Genomic DNA, 18,048 nt, shown 5'->3' with positions numbered 1-18,048 from the left:
AATTTTCCTAATATGAGCAATTAGCATTATGTGAAGCTAATATTCTGATTATGTATAGTTTGTGATATAGGCCATACTTACAATCAGGGTTCCTTGGTGCTTGTTGCCAGTAACTCCAAAACCCTAATTTATGGTGAAGGAACTTCTGTGAGGAACCTTCATTTAGTGTTTTACAATAAAGTTTGTAGCCATGGAAGCAGTTAATTTAATTTTCCTGGTTTAAATATGCCAAGGCAGGGGATCATTCTTAAACATAATTGCTCCCAAGAAAGGGAGAGAGATGGGATTACATGCAGCACCAACTTGTTTTTCTGGTATGTGTTACTGTTTTTTCATTTTCTTTCTGTCTCTCTTTCTTTTAATCTGTAAACATGGAGCTGTATTCTATGTGGACTGCTATTACCATTGATTGTCGTCATCAGCCAACTGCAAGGTAACCACAAAGGAAGTGGAATGAGACCCAAACAGGGCAAAAATGGGAATAAAAATCCATTAGATTCTCCAAGATGCCTTGCAGCAAAATAGTATATGTCCATTACATTCTACCCTCATTATATCACCATCCTTTGAAGCCAACTATTTTGTATGTTACAGGGTGTAGTTAGTGAGGATAATAAGAATACTGTTTAATTTAGTTGCCAAAATCTAATAAAACAAAGAATCCATGTAAGTACTGAGAGTCTTTGTACAGCCTTAGATTTTGTCATAAAGTGTTAGCTTTACCAGATTGTTATAGACGGAGAGTTTGTCACCTTTCAGTTAAATGTTAATCTACCATGCTTTTGGAAGCTTTCCTTTATAGTGGTTATGAGCTGTTTTCCTGCAAAATGCCTGTGCATGATTTCTTCTGTTTTTGAGCAGCACATCAGCTTCCACGTGGTTCTTGACAGACCAGGACCTTGGCAAGGAGGTGAGGACAAATGGATATCTTATTCTGCTGCAGCTTTTGTCCACCTTCACAACCACTGAGATTCTAACATCTTCTGCCTGCTCCACCACTGAGGACTTGAAGACCCATGGCTGGGGGCTGGACAGGCTTATTATAATGGCAACCTGTACTTGCTATGTCACAGCACCATCAAAGGATATATGTAGGTTTTCAGGTGGGAAAGCATTGCCATCTGCTTATTCGTCAGAGTTACTCTTGCTTATTTTGCAGCTAACCTTCTTTGAAGGTCATTCCACTATCTGGCACCTGTGGATGCGCTGGGCAGCAGTACAGCTCTGCTGCCAGTGCTGACACTTCACTTGAGACACTGCAAGTCATTGGAGAAGTACCATCAAAGCTGCCTGTAGAAAATCCTTTGAATCTGGTGGAAAGACATGCACCAACATTAGCAACCTCTCACAAGCAAACATCACAAGCATTGAGGCAATGATTATCCAACATCAGCTTTGCTGGGCTGGTCACATCATCTGGATATCTGACGCAAGACTTGCAAAGCAAGTTTTATTCTCCCATCTTAGTCCAAGCGCAAGCTCAAGAGGAGGGCAGAGAAAGCACTTCAAGGACATCCTGAGGGCCACCTTAAAAAAATGTAACATCAACTTCAATTTGTGGGAGACTATTGCCCAGGACTGCCCTAAGTGGAGGAAGAGTCTGCTGCAAGGATCTCAGTACTTTGAAACCTTATGTTTACAACCGGAGATGGAAAAGTGGGAGTGGCAGAAATAGTGTGTTGTGGATGAAATCAAGAATCCAGAACCACCCATTCCATGAGGAAACGTGCCCGAGTTGCAGCAGAGTCTGTTGATCCTGAATCAGCTTCATCATCCATCTTTGGACCCACAGATAAAGCAATTAATGATCATCCTCAACTGCAAGGGATTGCTGATGGAAAGAGGGGTTACAGTTTGAGAGTAAAAAAATGCTCTATGCTAGAATTTGGAAATGGGGCATGAAAGTTCCAAACTGCAACATAATGCGGATGTCTTCCCTCTCTAAAAATCTGTGGAAAAAAATCTGATGCCTCCTCTCTGAGTTAGAGCCAAAAATAAAAACAGACAAATAAATACCAGGAAATTTCTCCTCCCTGCTCACCGCCCCCAAAAAAGCCAAAACAAAGGCCCACCTCCATCAACTGAAAATCTCTCCTAGCAGTATTAGGATGCTTGCAACAATGTTACAAAACAACATTATAGAACCTAATGATGTGTTTAAGAAAAATTGGCGGTGTCACTTTAAAATGAGAGTTGCTTTTTCCAAGGAAAACCACTTGTGCAAGTGGCAAGGCCCCCATTTAGCAAAGCATTTCAGTATGTGCTTAACATGAAGCATGTGCTAAGTGCTTGTGAGAAGCTTAAATACATATCTTAGCAAGTATCTTTCAATGTTTTTAAAGCAGAAAAATATACTTAATTCCTCCGAGCTGTGGGAAGTCCAAAAATAACTTTAGAGACATTAAAATGTTATTAGTTTTGTGCAATTCCTACTGTTACATGAGGATTCAACAAATCTGTCCCAAAGTGCACATTTTTGAAGATGATAATCCTACAATGCCAGCTTTCTGAAATTTCAGACCTGGCACTTTCTTCAGCTGTAGGCTGTTAATGATGTTAGTAATAGGCACACCAAGGCAGTATTGTCAACCCTAAAAGTTCAAAACTCATGAGGGTTTTTTTTTTTTTTAATTTTAAAAAAGGTTTAATTTATTATTTTTGGCCTTTCCCCTGATTTTTTTGGAAACCTCTTCCCTTTCCACCTTTACCTTCATCGTTAGCTCTAGGAGTAACTAGCAGTTGGTAAGGGAAGCATTTTCTAGGTAAATCATGGTATGCAGGGCTTAGTCAAGCACTTCTGACATGGCAGTGGGAAGATGGTATGAAGGTTCTCAATTTCTTTTCTTGGCTCTGACAGTAGATTGTGGTCCAGTGGCTGGACAATATAGTTAAATATGGTAAGGTCCTCCCTCACCTCTCCTCCACCGCATTTGGGTCATGCAGAGGGACTGAATCTGTGCCTTCCACCACTTGGGCTATACAGATGTCCAGCTAGGAAATGGTACTGGTCAGAATGGCTGGGATGATGTAGCGGGCGATGGTCCTGCTCTGAGTACGGGGGTTGGATTACATGACCTCCTGAGGTCCTTCCAACCCTCATTTTCTATGATTCTGTGATTCTAATCTCTGCACATTAACTGCTGGATGGTTGTAGGAAGCTGCAGACCTGGTGTAGCCTGATACCTGAGAACTGGGTGAACATTTTATTATCTGTATCATGGCTGGTTTGCAAAACTGGTTTGTTACAATCTGAACAGAGATATTAGCAGCAGTCACTGAAAGAGCCAAACTGAAAGTTCATGCTCCCTAGCTTTGCATTTTAGTGTACCCTAATCCCTAGATTACAGGGAATTGTGGATAGGAGAGAGAAGAGTCTCTTTCCTTATTCTTTCCCCTAATAAAATGATGTGACAAGCTGAAACTTTTCAGATTGCTGCAGATAGTCCCTAAAGCCTCAGAAGCAAGGTGGCAATATTGCTACTGAGAACCACCATTTTCATTTTTCACTTCTGCTAGTGAGGAATATAGCTCTCTGGGGCACAAGTTCAGAACATTAAATTAATATTGGGCTACATAAACCAAATAGTTTGAAATGAGCTATAAATGAATGAACATGCAATGTAATGACTTCTGGTTATGGAACTGCTTAGGCAGTGCATGTACGGAGAAATAAAAACATATGCTAATGGGAAAGTCCCCATTTAGTGTTAACATTGGAAACATTAATATTTTGAATAAGAATAATACACAATTTTTGGAGACATGATTACCAAAACCTGTGACAAGTGACAGTAGAATTTAGCTTACCCTAGTGACATAGTTTGGAACATTAATGGAATATTAGGGAAAACTGAGTTATGCCTGTGGATTGTAATCCTGGTTGTTGAAAGATTTATGTGATATTAAAAGAGAAAATTTTACAAACTGGCCAATAATTTAGAGCAACTCTTTCATATTGTTGTCTAACTCAAGGTGGGTTTGATTTAAATCAGATCAATTTAAATCATGATTGGGATCACAATTTAAATCACTGGTCAAGAAGCCTCCATTTAGTCATTGTTTTCTACAAAAAGTGCATTTTTGTTTTTTGATATGCTTTATGCATTTAACTTCTTGAAACTAAGCACGTTTACAGACAGGTAAGGGCTTGACTGTATGTACACAAACTTGCAGAGAGACAATAGGGCTGATGGGTAGGAAATCAGGTCTGTTATCTCTCATCTCCATATGTTGCTGTTAACAAGAATGTTATCTCTGGAGACAAACTCTCCCTATGCCTAAAGAAGGGTGTTTGTGCCCTAAAGCTTGCAAAGAACAATGTTTCCAACTATTTAGCTGGTCTCATAAAACATATCACATCTACCCAAAGAGGATTGTCTGCTTATGATCTCTGGAGACAAATCCACAGTTTGAGAACTGAAACTAAGCACCATGGACATACTGAGCACTGAGTCCCATTGGGCAGAGTGGTTTTCTTTAATCTTTACTAATCTATAGAGGAGACTCTGGGAACCCCATAAGATTGGGCACCTAATATAGTACATGGCCTTTTGTGACCTATTTATAAAACTTCTAAAAAGGTTACATCAATATATTGTCTCAAATAGTATATCATTAGAAGTTATAATCCCTATTCCATGGTGATATCTTTGAGCTTTAATATACCTTAAATTAAAATTTTCTTTAATAAGTTTATTTTTTAAAAAGAGCATCTTAACTAAAAAATAAAAAAAAGATTAAATTAAAAAAATCTGATTTTTTGTTTAAAAAAATCATTGTTTTTTTTTTATCCATCCTGCTGTAACTATATGTTATGATCTTTTGAAGAGGTTGACTATGTTTTATTCCAGTTAAACCAATGGCGCCTGATATCTCTTAGAAATACTTTATCTTGATGTCTAAAAACTGGTAACCAGAAAATTGAAGAATTCAGAATTAGAGGGTTTTTAGAGGAAATACTGATTCACATCTCTCTGCCTCATCTTTTTATACTCATATAAAAGTGTATTTATACACTTAGATATAAACATAGGACTGAATTCATTCATATTTGTAAAGTACTTTGAGACTATCTGAAAGCATAACAATTTTGAAACCCTAGTATGCATATTTTAAATAATGTTTTATGGGCACATCAAAAAAACAACCAATTAATTGGAACTTGTGTAACCCTTTCCTGCATGGCACTCTGAAAACATACATGCAGAGTTTGTGCCCGAGATCAGCAAGTGGGCACAGAAGCTTTACCCCTGCTAGGTCCTTCTGGCAAAGCTGCTGCCATCACCACTCTCTGTTGCTCTGTCCACCCTGGCTGTAGCTCTTAAAGCAGCAGCAGTAGCTGGGGCCTGTTCTGGAGCTCCCAGAGGAGGTAAGCTGTGGGACTGGTCTTGCTGCTGGGGCATGGGCTCTGTAAGGTGGGCCATGATTCCGGTGCCCCTCCTAAACTGGCATCGGGGTGAAGGATCCTCTTATTCTCCCCTAGTTAGTGTACTGGCTTTTATATGCATCTCTGCATATCTTCCTTTTACAGACCTCAGTTATAAAGGCTAGGGATAGACATTTGAAAATCCTGAGCATGAATTAACTCACTCTTTGCACATTAGTCTAACTTGCCTAGATTGAATCAGTTTGGAACTGCACAGACATTCCCTCAGGACTGAGGAAATGCAGGCACATGCCTACAGGCTAGAAGCCAGGGGGTGCTAGAGCAGCCCTCCCTTCAAGGGGTGGGAGTGTTACAAGATCCCAGCCCCCAGTGAGCACTCTGATGCAAAAGTGGTGTGCGCAGTACATATATCTGTTGATGATACTGAGCTTTTCAATTTCCCTCTCCCTGGTTCTTCATACTGTCTGCAAACCTGACAGGTGAGGGAGCCAGAAGGGAGCTGAAAGCACAGCGTTTATTAACAAACCAAAAGCCTCTCTCATTAGTTCAAACTTTTTTTAAATAGCTTTTTCCAAGAAAGGAATGGAGGAGCACAAGCATCTGGGATGCTGGGGGGCACTCTGTTTTAACTTAAACCAGGAAGGGGTTCTGGACAGATATTGCATAAACGAGTTTTACCCAAATCAGTTAAGTCTGAAACCACATTCACCAAGGTTTGTCTTAAACCAGTTTCAGCTGTTTTGAAACTAATTCATATGCACTGAACTTATGTTCTGTTACAGGTTTAAACCAGTTTTTGATCACTTAAACTGGTTTATGTGTAAAGTTTGTCTCTAGCCAAAGGGTTTCAAGTAGAAGTAGTTACTAGAGAAGGAAAAGAAAACTAACAACATCTATGAGGAAGCCAAGTACACTTGCTAACTTCCTTTTTTAGTGATGTGGATTGAGAGACCTGATAGAAAAACAAATTAAAACAAGAGAAAAGAGGGATTAGTAAAGAGTACACTGGAAATTAGGTGGCCTTTGTACCATGGAAAATAAAATGTCTCACACACATTTCAAAACATTTCTCCAGATTTCTCAGGTTTTGACCATTTTACTCTTATTAGTTAAACTTGTCATGAGATGCAAATGGACAGGGCTAAGTTCTGTTCTTGAGATGCACATGGGACTCTTGTAGACATCAGTGGAGTTTCCTGCCTCTGAGCAGGAGTTAGATCTGATAATTAGATAAAGTGATGATACAAAGTCCCCTGATTATTAGTGATGATGATCCAGATGATAATCCAGAGCCAGATGCAAAATCTGATGGTGTTTGACCTGTATCTGAATCTTGTCATATATCTTTAATAGATTTAACCTAAGCCTGTCTACCAGATGTTGGTGGTATTTGAACTCTGGATCCAAATTATGTGGCCTGAGACTCTGTTATTACAATAACAGTTATAAATACAATTCTTAGTTTTATGGTTCCTTAGTGAGCTTTTGTTACCTATATCAGTCTGTGATGTATTAAGGCAACGTAGCAACCACTCACCTGATAATAATCATTTTGTGTAATGGACCCTGATGGCTGACTGGAGACCAATTAATGGCGGAAAGGATGTCATTTGTTGACAAACATATTGGTTAACATGTGGTGAGTATATATTTATTCATTCCAGTGCAGAGGTCCCAGTGGTCAGTTTAAGGAAAAAAAAGAAATAGTGGTGAAATTAATCATACTGACGCCTGTTTGTCTGATATTTTTGGCATGTTGTGGAACACAAGCTAAGTAAGATTTGGCCATGAGTTCTGAATTTTTTTTTGATGAAATCATATTTTTTGGTAATAAAATAATATTTTTGGTAAAGTATTACCCTTTTATCTTATCTTTATTCTAAATAATGTATTCATATTCTACATTCACACATTATGAGTTTAGACTAAAATATTCATTTGTCATTTAAAATCAGTTACAAAATCTGACAAGAAAAAATCAAGTTACAGAAATCATTTCCAGTGCAGGCTGTGAAAGGCTGGATTGAGAGCCAAATGTGGGACTGATCAGACCTATGTTTAGAAACCCAGCATAAGTACTAAGCACAGTTTGATGAGAACCTGATGCGTGTCTTTCCTTTCACTGTCATCTGCTGACATTAAACTGTAAAGTGGCCTGTGATGTCAGTTCTGAATTATTATATCCTGATTGCTGACTCAAAGGCTAGATGTGCAGGGAGAGTTTCAATTTTTAAGAATCAGGAAACTGGTTGAATACCTCTCTGACTGTTTTATCACTTGCATTGTCCCCTTGAGCAATATTAGTGGTGCATTCAGGTAACTTTTTTCCCCCTCCACAGAGGTATTCTCTCTTTTCTCCTTCTGGCTGGAGAAACAGCTGCTTGTGCATGAGCAGGGTTTTCTGGTTACATTTCCATGTTAATATAAGGTGTAAATGATTTTCTTCAGTTGCAAGCTACTTTTAGATGATTTTATTTAGGGGAATGAGGGGATTGAAGCTGTGAAATTTGGAAACCAAGCTTTAACACGCTTGCTTGGTGCAAAGATACTCTGGGGAGCTAGTTGCCCAAAGGGGTGAAGATCTCTTTCCACACTGGCTTGTCAAGCCAGCACGCTGCACCTTCCTAATGGTAGTGCGATGCATGTATTCTTTGCCATGATATGATGTACTCCGAGAAGTGTTGTGCTTTTCTGAGGTATGATGCCTGCCACTGTATGCCCCAGAATAGACTAGTGCCTGATGAATAATACTCACTTCTTTATCTGATCTGCCCAGAGTTTAGAAATACAGAACAGGCAGCCAGACTACATGGCCATTCAGTGCTAATTGTCAGACAGACTCAGACTGAACCAGATTTTGCCTCAGGATATTTTAAGTGTATTTATTGTGGTTTCAAGTCTAGTTGGTCCTCTGTCCCTTTCCTCATTACTCCATGTACACCTCTTTTGGTATCAGGACTTGAGTCTTGTCCTTGGACAGACTTCCACAGTCCTCTAGCTTTTAGATCTGGCTGCAGTACCCAATGCAGCAACTGTCCCTATGTGTCTGGGTTTCCTTCTTTCAGGGGTCTGACCATTAGTGAATAGAGTGACCAGACAGCTTCTTAAAAACAAGGTATTTTGTTTGTTTTACAGTAGCAAAAAAAGCATTTAAAGAAAGAGTTTAAAGAAAGTAAAAGTCTGCATGCATATCTATCTTTTGTGAATCCAGTGGGTGTCTCTGTCTCATGAACAACAACTCCATTTTGCAAAAGTGCTCGTTTTGAAACTTCTATAGAACTTTTACTCTTCTGGTTCCCAGGCCTTTTCTTGTCCTGTCATTAACTCTGGTATTTGGAGAGAAGTGACTGATCTGGATCTGTTATTGTTTTCTTTCTTGCTTATTTTTCCCAACAACCTCTATTAAAATAAACCAACATTTTCATGTAGTAAACATCTCAATAACCGGCTCAGCATGCAGTCATGCATGTATTAAAGATCAGCTCCAAATCTGTGTGTGTTAACCTCGCACATTTTTGGTTTGGCAAGAAATCTGGTGTGGTTACAATAGAGTAGTTTCCATTAAAAATCAACTTTTATCTGTTATTCTTTTCCTGTTGTGAGAGGAGGTGATAACTATGACAACCCAGATACCAAAATGTTGAAACTTTGAGTAGATGTTGCTTTTTAATGATGATCACTTAGGTTGCTACAGAAACGTTTGCATTAACTCTAGCAGGAGAGTGATAAAGGAAAGGATAGCTCATACAGAAGAATCAGTGGAGAGAGGAAGAATAAAGATGAAGGAAAAGGGTGACATGAAAAAGAAATAGAAAAAACTGAAAAAAAATCAACCCTATTTAGAAAATGTAATTAAATACAACATGAGTTTTAATAATGAAACAATTGGAAATGAACAGTAAAAACAACATAGGGAAGAAATGTCAGTGCTTGAAAGAAACAGAAATCTTGGGATGAACATGGAGTAGCCTGGGGAAATGGAGGGGAAAAAAAGAAGAAATAGAAATTAAAAGACCAGTAAAGTGGGAGGTAGGAAATGCAAGCCAGAACACAATAAAGTTTCACTTACACTATTTATCTAGGACTAATTAGTAGGGAAGTAACTGTATAAGCTTTGGAGACATGTAAAATGCCATTTATTTGATGTTGTATTTGACATTGTTCATTTTAATGTTGTGCATCATACTCATCATCCTGACAAGCAGAGTATTTATTTCTAATTTCCTGGTTGGAAAAAGTTACTTACAACTTTCCATTAATTTGACTCTATTTTGAGTGCTGAAAGGTGCATTCTTTTCAGCACTGATGAGAAGTAGAGCTCTCTCTCTGCTGCCTTTGTGTTCCTCCTTCCCTGCTGACTTGGTTGTCCAAGTAAAATGAAAACAAGACTCAAATCATTCCAGGCTGTCTGCAAGATCCAGCTCTGATTTGAAAAGCTATCCCAGTTGTCCCATTACACAGCTTAATCTGAACTAAAACTGGGTTAATCATCATAACCCAAACATGGTTTGGTTACGAACAACCTGACTCCCTACCACTTTGGTCAATGAGGTTGTTCAAAGCTAAAATTAAATCTCAGCTCCCTCAGTTCCCTAGCTTGATAACTCTTCAGAACCCTAGCTTGAGTCTGGGATGTTAGAAAGAAGAATTTTTCTTGTCACTTACCTTACACTAATATTAAACCCAATGCTTTGGGTCAGCTGGAAATTTAACTCATGAATGTCATTCTGGATATGTGCAGACATTCCTGGGAACTGCTGGGAACTTACTTTAAGCCATGTGATTGTAAAGTGGGTCCTGGTTGTGCAGATGTTCACTGATGCTGGACGCCACACGAGCAATGTGATCTAAATAAATTGGGTTAGAGGGAGGGGCAGGTGGGCGGGATTGGGGTCAGCTAGTAGATTTTCGGGGGTGGCGGGGAGGGAGGCAGGGGATAAAAACAACCCATTTGGAAAAGTACAGCTCTGGAGCTGTGGGGAGCAGCTGGGCTTTCCCAGCCCCAGGGCTGCGCTCCAAACATTTACACGTTTGGTGGGTTGGGCTAACCTGTGCCCAGTCTAATATTAGTACACTAAAGGTGCACTAAATTAGATAAGCCGAGCCATTTTTTCCAAAGGTAACCCTGACAAAGTTATGTACAGATCAGCACTTAGATCTAACCCTAGTTAGGTTGATCTAAGTATAAAGTCTGCATGCAGCTTCCAGTGTTTAAGAACAGACACTTGACAAGAAAAAGTGCAGCTTGCTAAAATGTTAAGGTGTTCACCTTTAGAACTTGATTCAAAGCCATGAAAGTCAACAAAAATCTTTCAGCTTACTTCAGTCAGCTCAGCTTCAGTCTGCTCTGGTCTGCTAATGATCTGCTGTGATCAGCTTCAGCCAGCTCTGATCTGCTAATGTGTAACTAGCATTCCTCCCTGCTTTACAGTTGACAGGCCAGCTCGCATTTCTAAGTTATTTTATTTATTGCTTTAAATATGGAATAAAATAACACTCGCTGGGTCAGAATCTAACTCCTACTTCCATGCTAATTGGCTTCTGCCATTTTCAGTGGCTTTGGTTTAAATGACTACTGTGTTTTCTGTGTTACATTGTACTTTTGTCTGATAAGAACCTCTGTTGTCTACATCTTATGAAAAGACTAACACATCACATCTGTGTCATGTTCAGGCAAGAAATAGGATCCTTTGTTTGGGATTTCCAGGATTCAGTGTTGTTAGGGCTTTGAACCTTGCTACGTCCAGACATTGCATAAACAAATTCATTCTGTAAGTATTAAGCCTGACATTTTAAGCCCTGTGAGATGGAGAAAAGTGGAATAGGGTTACAGTGCTAAGATTTTCAGATATATTTTTAGATTATTTTTATGGCAGCAGGATAACTTGACATGCTAGTCATTGTTTGTTATTCACAGATATAAAGGAAGGATACTACCCTAAATAAATATAATCTCGCACTGCATGTCTGGAGACCATTCTAACTTTTAATATTAGTAGAGATTTATGATCTAGAATCATTATGTTTGTAATTCAGGGCATTCTTAAATTGCCATTTTAATTCAGAATATTGGTGCATGAAACATTTGAGCTGCCCAGGGTTTTTGTTTCTTATGAGTTAATTTTTTTAGGTGGCAGAATAGAGAAATACCTTACAGACTAACTACATCAGAGATGCATAAACTTTCATAAGTCCAAGATCATTTCCACAAATGCTACCTTCTGCTTGACTTCAGATTAATATGGCTAACTTATCTCTCTCTTTATTGTATTAGCTGGGAAAGTACAATGAACTGCACCTGGTGAGGGAGGCTAAAGACAAGAAGAGGTTATATATGTAGCTAAACCCCCAGTTCTTATTTTTTAAAATTTTGAAACACATTCTCTCTCCTTCCCCTAACCACTTCTGACTTTCTCTCTGCCCTCTCTATCCCTTATAAGTGATTACAATTAGTACTAGGTAAGTTAAGTTCTTGTATGCTCTTATTATAATAAGTCCCTTTTTATATTGTAAATAGTGTTCTGTTATGTTTGTATTGTTTTATATTGCTTTCCTATCATTTTTTGCATTGATGTTTATTGTTTCATATTAATACTTTATGGTTTAGGCCTGTGTCAGTAAAGTAATGTCTAGTTTCCATTTTGTATGTCAAGCCTCCACCTTATGTCCCCTGCCCTATACAATATGTTGCAACTATGACTCATACCTACCCCTCCTATGTACATTGGTTTTCCTTGAATGCCTGAAACATAAGAGTGAAAGGATGAGTGAAACACAACAATAGCTGGACCCCCTACTAAATCACCCCACCATCAAAACCAATACTTGGACCAACGACCCAGCCATTGAAACCACCCTCAGCATTCAAGAAACAAAAGATGAGGCAACTCACCATTGTGCCAAGGCTGCACATGCTCAGTATGAACATCTACAGCCATCTGGAACAGGGCTACTATTGCCTGGACGTGCCCTCCTCTTAGGAGATCATAGGTAGTCTGCCCCATAAAAAGGGGTAGTGAAGACTGACTCCTGAGGATGCCATCTTCACCTGGACCAGACCTGCTCCACGTCATGCTGTCTATCAACCCAGAGACCCTGCTGGCGACCCCCTCTGGACAACACCTGCTGGAGAAAGACCCCGACTGGCCATTGAGGATCCCTTTCTAGTCTGGATAGGTAGCTAGCACCCCCACCCTCTCTTCAACCAAGAACTTGGACTCTGTTTCTCTTCCCCACCTGGACTCCAACCCTTCCACTGAGTCTCTTTGTCCTGCTGCCATTGTGTGAGTGTGTGTGGGAACCAAGCTGTACAGTACTGTGTTCATTTAATACAACTGTTATTTGGAACCTGGAGTTGGGTTTTGCTTTACTATGGTTCTGGCCCTGCTCCAATCTCTGCTCCTCGCCCCTCTAACTTGTGTCTCATTTCTCCTCTCCTGCTTCTGGCTCACCACCCCCTCCAACACCTGTCCCATGCTCCTGTGGCTCCAGCCATCCTGAGCTCCTCTCTGCCTGCAAACCCCTGTTTCTTTGCTATTGCCTCATCCCCAGCCTTTCCCCCTGATCTCTGCCATTGCTATTGCCTCATCCCCACTGCCTTTTTCCCTGATCTCTGCTGCTTCCTCTTTAGTTACCAAACACCCCAAGCAAAGGTACACCACAGGCACCAGCACACACACACACACACACACTGTCACCTGAGTCAGTGTTTAACCCATGTGTATATGTGTATGTATGTGTGTAATGTGTATGATTTCATGTCATTATCATTAGGGTGTGTATGTGCTTGAATTGGTGATATATGTGCATGTGCAATTGTACACTATGCCCTCATGTCTAACAGCATGATATTGAGATCCTGATTGTTGGCCTGACCCCAGAGGGCCAAAAAAGAAAGACCAGGAAGCTGTGAGTCCACCTTTAAATAGTTAGGGGGAACTGTTAACAGAAGATGCAAAGAAGGTGGATCTACTCAATAACTACTTTGCTTTAGTCTTCACAAAAAAATTAACTATAACAAGACTAATGATTATTTGGCTAAGGAAGGGGACATGCTGAGGGATAAGCAGGAACCCGGGTTTTCTGTTTGCTGTGAAAAAATGTGGCAAAACACAGATTTTCTTCTTTAAAGGAGAAAAACATGGATTTTCTCCTTTAAAGGAGGAAAACCTGGGAAACCACAAGTTTCCCCTTGCAGGCTAATAGAGTTACAGCCTGCAAGGGGCTGCTTAGGGCTGGGGGGAGCAGGATGCAGTGGGCATCACATGCACATGCATGAGCACACATGCACTTAGCAGCCAGGTAGGGTGGTAGAGAGCAGCTGCCACAGCTCCTTCCAGTTAAATCTGTGGCGGCTGAGCGGGGGTATAAGCAATGTGTTGGGAGGCACAGTTCTGCACCACTGCCATGCCTCACCCTGGTAACCATGGAGGTGTGGTGCTCCCTCCTGCACCACATCCTGCCTGCTGGGCCATGAAGGTGTTTCCTGCCTTGATCTGGTCCAGCCAGGCTGCATCCCTGCACCCCACTGTGGGTGCAGAAATCTGGGGAGCACATACTCCCTCAATGCATTGTCTGTGGCTCCCCACCCCCTTACATGTCGCCTATGCTCACATCTCATCCTTCCTGCATACCCACCCCTTTCCTTATACATTGCGGGGCTGAAGCCTGGGGTTGGGGGGGGCTGCACATTGGGAGTGAGGGGCACCAGCAGGGCTGGGGGGTGGAGGGCTGTGGGTCAGGAGTGAGGGGTACTGGCAAGGCCAGGGGGCTGCAGGTTGGGCGTAAAGGGCACCAACAGGGCTGGGGTTAGCAGGGGACTGTGAATCAGGAGTGAGAGGCACCAGTGGGGATGGGGGACTGTGGATTGTGAGTGAGAAGCAGTGCCAGGGCCAAGGGGTTGTGGGTTGTGACTGAAGGGCAATGGCATGGGCAGGGGCACAGCACTAGCAGTCAGGGCTTCTCAGTGCCACAAAGCACCAGGAGGGACAGCCACAGCTGGACCTGCATCCTGGTGAGTGAAGGGAGTAGAGGCAGCTCTGATTTTCTATGATAAAAACAACCCCTAATCAAACAGCAAAATATGGGTATTTAGAATGTATTTTATTATAATGATTGAGGCATTGGTAGGCTTCCAAACTGCTTTAAAATTGTAAATATATCAATACAACATTGTGTTCAACTGATAGCTATACATATAGTGGCATTTCATTTTAATTGTGGAAAGAAGCAGATGGGGGGGGGAGGTTAATAAGAAAATTTGAGATTTTTAAACAGAGAAAACCAGGATCCCTGGCAATGCAATAACAAATAACAAAAGAAACCGAAACAGTCAGGGAACTTTGGTGGGCCCTAATGAATACAAGTCAGCAATCCCTGATGAACTTCATTCCAGGGGACTGAAAGATGGCAGAGGAGATCTGGGAACTCTTGGCAATAATATATATGAAATTGTGGAAGATAGGCAAGGTACCAGAGGAATGGAAAAGGGCCATCATATTTCCCCTCTTCTAAAAAAGCAAAATGGAAGAGCTGGGGAACTGCAGACTGGTTAGTCTCACCAAGAACTTACTGGAGCATATCAGTGCATTTGCAAGGAAGTGCATTTGCAAGCATCTAGAGGAGGAAAGGCTGGGCAGAAACCAGCCATCATAGATTTTGTTGGAGCAAAATTTTAAGTATAGGTGCTGCCAATGCATGAACTCAGTTTGACTGAGAGTGGAAAATTCCATACAGGGCCTGGACTACCCTTTCTATGACCTCAGGAGCTGTCAATCAGCCCTGACCCACTTTCAGCTCTGAGCAGACTCAGTTGCTATGCAGATCTTATTGCAGAGCATGCCCAGTGTACGACTGGAATGAGGTAATACCTCTAGAAATTTCTCTTAGCCAAGCAGCCTGATTGGATATAGGGCTGCTATAAAAGGTCTGAGGGCCCCTCCCTCGGGGGGGGAGAAGATCGCGTCACTGGAGATAGAGGCTGGTGTTTCCAGGGACTGTCTGGCAGTCAGGCTCTTGGGCCTACTGGTCTCCTTCCCCAAATTGGCACTCTGTGCTGGTTAGAGCGATTGCGGTTTTTCATCTCCTGGTTCCCGATCAAATTTGACCGATTGCTGACTACGATTTTGGACCATCCCACTACGACTTCACCTCAACATTCTGGCATCCCGACCTCGGCATTACTCTACGACTACTCGATCGTCCACCAATATTGGACTGGCGTCACGTCTCGTTTTCATTGTTCACCGCGTTACAGTTAGTTTGCTGTTCGTGTTATCCACTCAATGAGCTGTTGACCAGCCCTGGGACTAAGTCTCCGGACTGAACCTCGTGGGCCAACAGACCCCTTTGTTGTTCTTGTTATTCGTAAGTTTGCAAACTGTAACTGAAGACATCGTTTTCCTACGCACCTAAGCGTAAGTCAAATAAATTTCCAACTTGTTTAAGAAACCGCTACGCTTCCCGTGCCTCAGTTCTCCATAGCCAATAGAACTCGGCCTGTTACCGTGTCTAATTGCCACCCCGGCCCACCGTGACTCTGGGGTTTGGTTCCCCAACCCGGGACAGATTTATTAAGACTAAATTGGCTAAACTTGATCTTCTTTCACAAATTAATTATTTGGGTGGATGAAGGAATATGGTGCATACAGTGTAGTTCAGCAAGGCTTTTGACAAAATTCTGCATGACCTTCTCATAAATAAATTGGAAAAATGTGGGCTAGAGAAAACTACTGTAAGATAGATACAACTGGAAGTAAAAGGATCTGTGTCAGAATGACAGAAGGTTTTGAATGGCATCCCAAAGGGGTCTGCCCTGGGTCCTATGATGTTCAATGTATTTATTAATGATTTGGAATTGAGAACTTGAGCAAATTCGCAGATGACATAAAAATGGGAAGGATTGTGAACATGGTGGATGGGACAAAAGTGAAATTCAGGATCTAGAAAGATTGACAAAATCCCACATGACCTTTTCATAACAAATTGGAAAAATGCAGGCTAGACTAAACTACTATAAGTCATATGGAGGACAAGCTGGAGAAGCTAGGCATGCTTAGCTTGTGGAAAAGGTACTTAAGAAGGGACATGGCAGCAGTCTTTAAATACCTGAAGGGCTGCCACAAAGAAGAGAGTCAGATGTGAACCAATGGCTTAAATTTGAAGCAAAGTAGGTTTAACGTGGCTTTCAGGAAAAATGTCTTCACTGTTATAACAATGAGGTAGATGAATAGACTACCTAAGGAAGTTGTGCGCCCACTCAAGGAGAGGTTGGATAGGGAAGGCCAGGAATAATCTAGGAGTAGCTATGCCTGTGTTCTACTGGGCATTTCCCATGCTTCAGCACTTTGCTTATTGCCACATGGGATTGGGAAGGAATTTTTTCCCCCTTCTGCTGCTTCATGTATCAGGGTTTTTTGTTTGTTTGTTTTTTACCCTTCTCAGAAGCATTGCAGCGAAGGCTGGACATTTTGACTGGGGTGTACCAATGCTTCTGCTGGGACTTAAACCCAGAGATTCCTGGCTAGGAGGTCTTGTCCCTCCACTCAGGGTCAGACTGATTTTTGTATTTGAGGTCAGGAAGGAATTTTACCCTATGGTCAGATTGGTATGGACTGGGGGGGGGGGGTTGCTTTTATCTGTAGTAGGGTGTGTGGCCCTCTTCCTTAGATATCTCAAGCTTCTTTTAACAATATTTGCAGCAGCAGGATGCTAACCATGTGTTAGTTTTGCTAATAGGTCAGACAGTGGATTTGTATAGGATGGTTGGATAGGGATGATCCTGCCTCAGGCGGGTTGGACTAGATGACCTACTTTTCTATGCTTCTATGATTTAAAAAACTCACTGAAAGAAGAATTTAAATATGAAGTCCACCCACTCTGGACTTAGTGCTGACCAAAGGCGACCTGAGGATTGGAGGTACTCTGGGCGACAGTAATCACAATCTGATTAGGTTCGCCATCCACCAAAAGTCTGGGAATTCAGTCAGTAGAACAGAAGTCCTAGACTTCAGAAGGGCAGATTTGGCAAACTCAGGAGGCTAGTTAGAGAGGCCCTCTGCAACCAGCAACTGGACCATTTGGAAGTTCAGGAATGGTGGTGCTTCCTTAATGGGGCAATTCTGACTGCCCAAAAAGAGGTCACCCCCACATGGTCAAAAAGTGGGAAAGGGGCCAAGAGACATGCTTGGCTCAACAGGGATATTAGGGAACTATTGAAAAAGAAAAAAGAAGCATATAAGCAATGCAAAAGTGGTTCAGGAACCAAAGAGGAGTACACTTATATGGCCAGGGTCTGTGGGTATGACACACAGAAAGCCAAGGCAGGCATGCAGATCAAGCTAGCAAGCAAAATTAAGGACATCAAAAATTCATAGTTTTATAGTTGGTAGGGTTGGAAGGTACCCAAGCAGATCATCAAATCCAACCCCCTGCCATGGGCAGGAAAGAATGCTGGGGTCAAATGACCCTGGCAAGGGGTCTATCTAGCTTCCTTTTAAAGACCCCCAGGGTAGAAGTGAGCACCACTTCCCTTGGAAGTTGGTTCCAGATCCTAGTCGCCCTGACTGTGAAATAGCGCCTCCTGATATCTAGGTGAATCTTCTCTCTGTCAATTTATGGCCGTTATTCCTTGTTACTCCCAGTAGTGCTCGGGGGAACAGGGA

General features: G+C 41.5%; 1 long non-coding RNA gene across 1 annotated transcript; it reads right to left on the bottom strand.

The window, feature by feature from the left end:
* Positions 1 to 476: 476 nt before the first annotated feature.
* On the bottom strand, positions 477 to 10,199 carry LOC149864814 (uncharacterized). Its single transcript, XR_016442638.1, has 2 exons — positions 10,052 to 10,199; positions 477 to 1,310 (listed from the first exon to the last, which is right to left on the bottom strand). It is a non-coding gene; the product is annotated as an uncharacterized LOC149864814 (long non-coding RNA).
* Positions 10,200 to 18,048: the final 7,849 nt, after the last annotated feature.

Source organism: Crocodylus siamensis, chromosome 5 (assembly GCF_052110815.1).
Source record: "Crocodylus siamensis isolate JL-2025a chromosome 5, ASM5211081v1, whole genome shotgun sequence".
In the NCBI taxonomy this organism is placed as follows: Eukaryota; Metazoa; Chordata; order Crocodylia; family Crocodylidae; genus Crocodylus; species Crocodylus siamensis.
This window is presented reverse-complemented; position numbering and strand designations above follow the sequence as displayed.